General features: G+C 33.5%; 1 protein-coding gene across 1 annotated transcript in view; it reads left to right on the top strand.

Moving 5' to 3' along the window:
- Positions 1-2,725: 2,725 nt before the first annotated feature.
- LOC149571309 (protein CELLULOSE SYNTHASE INTERACTIVE 1-like) overlaps positions 2,726-6,000 on the top strand; it is a 90,191-nt gene continuing 86,916 nt past the window's right edge. Inside the window, exon 1 of the mRNA XM_089812857.1 lies at positions 2,726-2,960. The gene's annotated coding sequence lies outside the window, so the exon portion shown is untranslated. The remainder of the gene's footprint in view (positions 2,961-6,000) is intronic.

The following is a 6,000-nucleotide window of genomic DNA, read 5'->3' as shown; positions in this document are numbered from 1 at the left end:
CAACTAGTGTCAACAAGAGTATGTAAAAATTGAAATCATAATTATATGAATATATATGCTCCACAAAGTTTTTGAGAGGGGGACGTTTTAGGGGACAGGGACGTGTTTTCGATACGGGTCAAGTTGAAGCCAAAATTTAGGGGACGTGACTTTAGGAGACAACAATTAAAAACATAGGGAATTTTTTATATATATAGAGACAAAATTCAAATATGCATATCATAACATTGATGAACCATTTACCATAAACATTTTAGAAGATCAATACATGGAATATTGTCAAATGACAAATACTAAGTACTTCCATTATAACAATATCAAATACATATATAGCAAAAATCAAAATGTCTAAACGCTCCAAGTATCATGTCGAAATCAGAATGAAATAAAGAGAAGTCCAACTAAAATATTTAATAGATACTAAACGCAAGCTTTTCTCACTAAACACAATCTTTCCTCACTGTTGCTATTGCTCTTATATATATTTTTCTTCCTCTTAGCAAGTATGTCAAATCTAAAAATGATTAGAAGAGTTAGTATTTTAATGGACCAAATATGGGTTGCATATTTTTATTATGTCTTTAAGATGACAAGGGGTTGTGTAGACAACAATATATATATATATATATATTTGGAGCATTTTGCCTTTACTAGATTGGCTGGAAAAAATGGGACAACCAACAATTTCGGGTACGGATATGGGACAACAAAATCGTCCTTAGTACTGCTGGCCGTCCCCAAGTTTCCTGCCAAAAAAATTGGTTGTTTCGGGGATGTTTCCAAATTTTCCAAAAAAGGGACGACTTAGGAGACGGCCAAAATCTGTCCCCATGTCCTAGTTTCATCCTCGGTACAAGTATGATCCTAAAACCATAAGGAATGCATCCCCGTGGAACGCTGATGAATATCAAGTATGGATCTTAGGCTAAGTATATCCTTATAACAAGTTGTATATCATTCTAATAAGTTGTAATTGCTACTTCTAGATATAAATGTATGTTTGTAAAGACTTTTGTTTTCTTTGATTTATATATATTAATAAATATTTATTATGATTTCTTTTGTTGTTGTTTATGATACTGAACATGTTATTATAGCAAACTATAATTGTTGTTGACATACATTGTTATGGTTCTTTTAGTTGTTGCTTAGAAAATTGTTATAACAAGTTGTAATTGTGACGTTGGTCCCAAATGTTTATTTGTTATGGTTATTTTCTGCTATGGTCCTTTAAGTTTCTCCTTACAAAAATTAATATAGCAAATTATTCTCGACATTGATCCCAAACATTAATGTCTCTTTGTTATAATTATTAGTTTTTGCCGATAGGCTAAGTACTATTATATTACTTTTTGAATTGCTAATGTTAACTAGTGATTAAATGAATTGCAATTGATGAGTCAAATTTTTATATATTTAATCTTTTATTATAAAAAGTTTATTTCTAAAATATACATGTTAAATTTATAACTTGTAAATTATTTTTCTTTGTTTTAATTGGATGAATCAATTGAAGCCTTATATGTGGATTTATGGTTTGTGAAATATGATATTCTATAAAATATATTTTAACCGTCTTTATCGCCTATATTCTCTAATGATATACCTCATCCTAATTATCGACAAACAATTCCAAAGTGTTCTGATTTTTTTTAAAAATATATTACAATGTGTAAATCTTAGGTGAGATTAATATGTTGGTATATATGCTTCTTACATCATGAGCAATTATGTAGTTGATGAATCAATTATAAAACATGTTAAAAAATATATATAAAAAATTATTGCACAAAGAACAAGACTACTACATAATTATAAAAATCAATATATTTAATGTATATAATACGATAACAACTAAATTTAAATTCAAAATAAAACTAATGTTACTTAGAGGCAAGTACTAAGCCAGTAAGTGACACTTGTTTTTCTTATTGCTCACAACTCGTGAACATGTTGTTATAAACAAATCATATTGATTATAAACATTGAAGTTTCTTTCATATATATATATATATATATATAATTGCTAACAACTATTCTACATTGTGATATTGCTATCAGAATTTAACTATTCTACAAGTCTCTTTCTAATTATTTTTTAATTTTTGAAAAAGTTTTATTATACTAATCAACTTGTGACTATCTTTTTAGCTTATTTTTGAAAAATAACACCAATTAACCTCCCCATGACCATTACCACATCCTTTTAAGGCAAACAAGTCTAGACAAAGTTGTAAGGCAAAAGAAATGTGTGAGGTCGGTCAAAAGTATATAAAAATGATCTCAATAAAAAAAAAAATATTGTCAAAACTATTTATTGTAATTCTTTCAGCTTTCTTCAATAAAAAAAAATATAGAAATGATCTCCAAAGCAGTTACTTGGTCATTGGGATTCTAACAATGTTCCTTTCCAAAATCCCCGGTGACAAATCCCAAAATAAGTTTCTTGTATTCATTCAGCCAAAGTAAAAGTTGGTGAAGCTTATGATGTCTAGACCAACTATTTATTTGTTTGTGATTTAAAAAAAAAAATGCCCCACGACACATAAACATTTTTTGTCCAGCTTATAATCTTCTCGCAGTCATCAGTGAAGCAGGCGTCAAAGCTTTGTCCACTCTAAATTTGTTTTTCTCAATAAAATAAAATAAAATCATTAAATACTGTGTCTTCGCTGTACTGTCGTAATTGCACCTCTCCTTTTTCTTTTGCCTAAAATCGCGGCTGTTCTTCTGAATCGGACGAACAGCAGGGCAGCTCCATTCTGGATCACCTTTGGCACCGTCAGATTCAAACGACAGTGGCAGTTTTTTAAGTAAATCCTACTCTAGATTTTAGCTTCTCTGTCAGTTGTGGCAAATTGAAGGCCTCCGAAAGGCTTGGCGATCCACTCCCGGGAGCTCCATTGCTTCAGCATTCCTGCATTGTTGTCGGATTTACGGGCGAGTGGATGACTTAAACGGTAGGTTAATGTGTTCTCGTTGTCAGATTGTTTGATGCTGATAATATCCTGAATTGGCTTCATGAATGTATCTGCCTCGTTGATGTAATTCTGTGCTGCATTGTATGGTTGAAAGTATTGCGTCGTTAGAATTTTGAAGAAAATTTGTTGAGTGGAAGTTGCACAGGCCTCGCGGAACCAATGCAGGTAGTTGCATACATTTAGAATGCATTGTTCTTGCTGATCTGTAGCATTTCCGGTTGATATATTAAGCGGCCTGTTGGATGGAAATGCTGTATTTGGAGAACTCGTGTCAAGGGCCGTTATCTATGTTTCAAGCGAAATTCTATTGCTGAAATTTGAGTAAATTGCTTGCCTGCGTGATTATTGAACTCAAACATATTAATTGCGGGAAGACTTGAGAACTCGTGCATGCGATTTGCCTTTGCTCAAGTTGGATTGATTAATTCATATAGTTAGGTGGGGTTCGAGTATTCTACTTGGTGAATCTAGAGATCAACATTGTTGCTCCCTTTGCTGAGGATTCCAGAAATCACCATCATTACTGATTCATTTAGTTGGGGGATTAGAGGATTCTACTTGCCGTTTCTATAAATTAACACTGTAGTTGAGATTAAGGAATACCGCCTAATATTGACAAGCTTTGAGTAAGTAATGCATCCCCATGATCTACAAATATGTAGTGAGTTTTCCGCAATGCACTGCTTCTTGAGTTCAAGGACTTCATATTTTCATGCAAATATAAGACATCATTGCATAACGGTCATGGAAATCAAGCAACCGCAGCGTATGAAAATGACAAAATCAAGGTGGAGTAGGGAAAGCAAACGTGGGGGCGCTAGACCTGAAGGGATGATGGACACACTGGGGCAGGAGCAGCAGGTTGCAAGGTGGTTGCAAGGTAAAAGGACTCTCACACAGCCTGGGGGTCACTATGTATGCCTCTGATAGATAAGAGTCCCGTTACTCCCATGCTAATTTCAAATCTGAGAAAATTTGAAAAACTGCTTCCGTCAAAGCCTAATATGCCAATCAATATGAGATTGCAATCATGTGTGTGGACAAGAACCATTATATGAGTAGGAGTGAGAGTCTTTCGAGGAACAACTTGCAATAAGTTCCAACTTCTATTCTTAGCTGATTTGACTTTATAGCATCCCATTAATTGGATCGTGGTAAGAAAAGAGTTCTTACTTCTTAGTGACATTTGTTGGCTGTTGCAAAGGTGGGATGATGAGTTTAAAATGTAGATTATAAGAATAATCCTTCCGATGTCCATGACTAATGCGGATGATATCAGATGTATAGGTTCAACTTACGACTTCTTCCTATGTCATAGCTATTGCTCTTGACATCCTAGGTATAGGTTCAAGTTTGTACAAGAGGGCAACTAAGAATGTCTGCTATTTTGTCCCCTTCCTGTTGTTGATCATTAGAATACATTTATTACAAGCATGACAATTTTTTGATTTGTCAATGCTCCAAACTTTTTGATTGGGTTTAAAGAAATTTCAACAATGTCAATGCTCCAAACAGGCTTGTTTCCTGACTATTGAGGAAAGTGGCCAGCATTTGAGGATCTGTGTTAAAGCATAAAACTCTTAGTTGCTACAATTGAATATATATATATATATATATATATATATATATATATATATATGCTTTGCCTGCTTAATAGTTATGCTTATTGCTTTATGTGGCTTTTGTATGTGAAAAAGTGTGAGTGGTGTTGCCTGAACAATGATCCTCTTTGAGTTGTTGATTTTTTTTATGCCCTTTTTTTTTCGTCTGAATTCCTAATGCTTTCCTGTTACTTGGAGGTTTTTGTGTGTTTTTTGTGTAAGGGGCACAACAAGCCATTCAAAGGATACATACTTTTTGTACATTGATCAAATTCTGTGCAAACCTGATAAATATTTTATGGTCCCCTGCAGTTTATTGTTCTAAACTATAGAAATTTTCGATGTTACCGATTCGGATGTGGATCCGGAAGCAGATACGGAATGTGGGATTTTTTATTTTTGGGTACAGATGCATTTGGAAACGTCTATATATATTATATAGTATTAATATATATGCAAAGAATTTAAGAATCTTATAAATACAATAACTTAGAGTTAGAAACTTAGAAATGTACAAACATTCATCATTTGATAGTATCCTATGAAACTTCACCATTGATCAAGATTCAGGATATTTCATATGTCAATTAAATAGTTCAAACTTCAAATTAAAACTTTATAGGCACAAATAATCATGTTCTAGACTCCATGTCCAAGCTACAAAATCAAAAACATAGTTCACGATTCAATGTTTACTAATCAGAATCATAAGGCTTCTAAAAAAAATCTGGATCCTCCTCATCTCCAACCGCTGCAAGGTCCATATCATTTGAACCATGAATGGTTCCACTTGTGTTAGATGCACCATGTGTCATCAACCTATCATCACCATCATCTATCATCGTAGTAAGATCATGAAGTGTTGCATCCAAGTTTGCACACTTAGGGAGTACATCCCAAAGTTTGGCTGCCCCATCCATGTATTCATCATCCTTACGTGACAAAAGATGCAAGTTAGTATGAATGTAGACCAAGTCCTCAACTTTCTTTGACCCCAACTGGTTGCGCTTCATTGAATGGATATAGGAGTATGTACTCCAATTCCTTTCAACAACAGAAGAACTTGCAACTTGGATTTTGTTCACAAAATTATTTTTTAACCGTACAAACGAAAAACAAATGATAGTATGATAGATGTTAAATGCTAGATTGTAGAATACAAGTTGTAATCTAAAACAAAAATCAAAACTTAGTTGTGAGAGGATTTTGATTGCAAAAGGTTGTAGATGCTTCTATGGCTGACCGTACATGTACCACCATGTGATTGCTCTCATTTTATTTTGGTCCTTAATTGCAAATGGAGTAAGCTTTGTTTTAGAAACAAATAAGCCAAACTCTAGCCTCACCTTTTCGTGCACGTCATCATCTTGGAAGATTCTTGCAAAAGCTTTGGAGCACCCATTAGCAACCTCTTCATC

This window comes from Cupressus sempervirens, chromosome 2, assembly GCF_028749045.1.
Source record: "Cupressus sempervirens isolate cs-2001-9-10 chromosome 2, ASM2874904v1, whole genome shotgun sequence".
Taxonomy (NCBI): domain Eukaryota; kingdom Viridiplantae; phylum Streptophyta; class Pinopsida; order Cupressales; family Cupressaceae; genus Cupressus; species Cupressus sempervirens.
The sequence above is the reverse complement of the archived record's forward strand: the minus strand, read 5'-3'. Positions and strand labels throughout refer to the sequence as shown.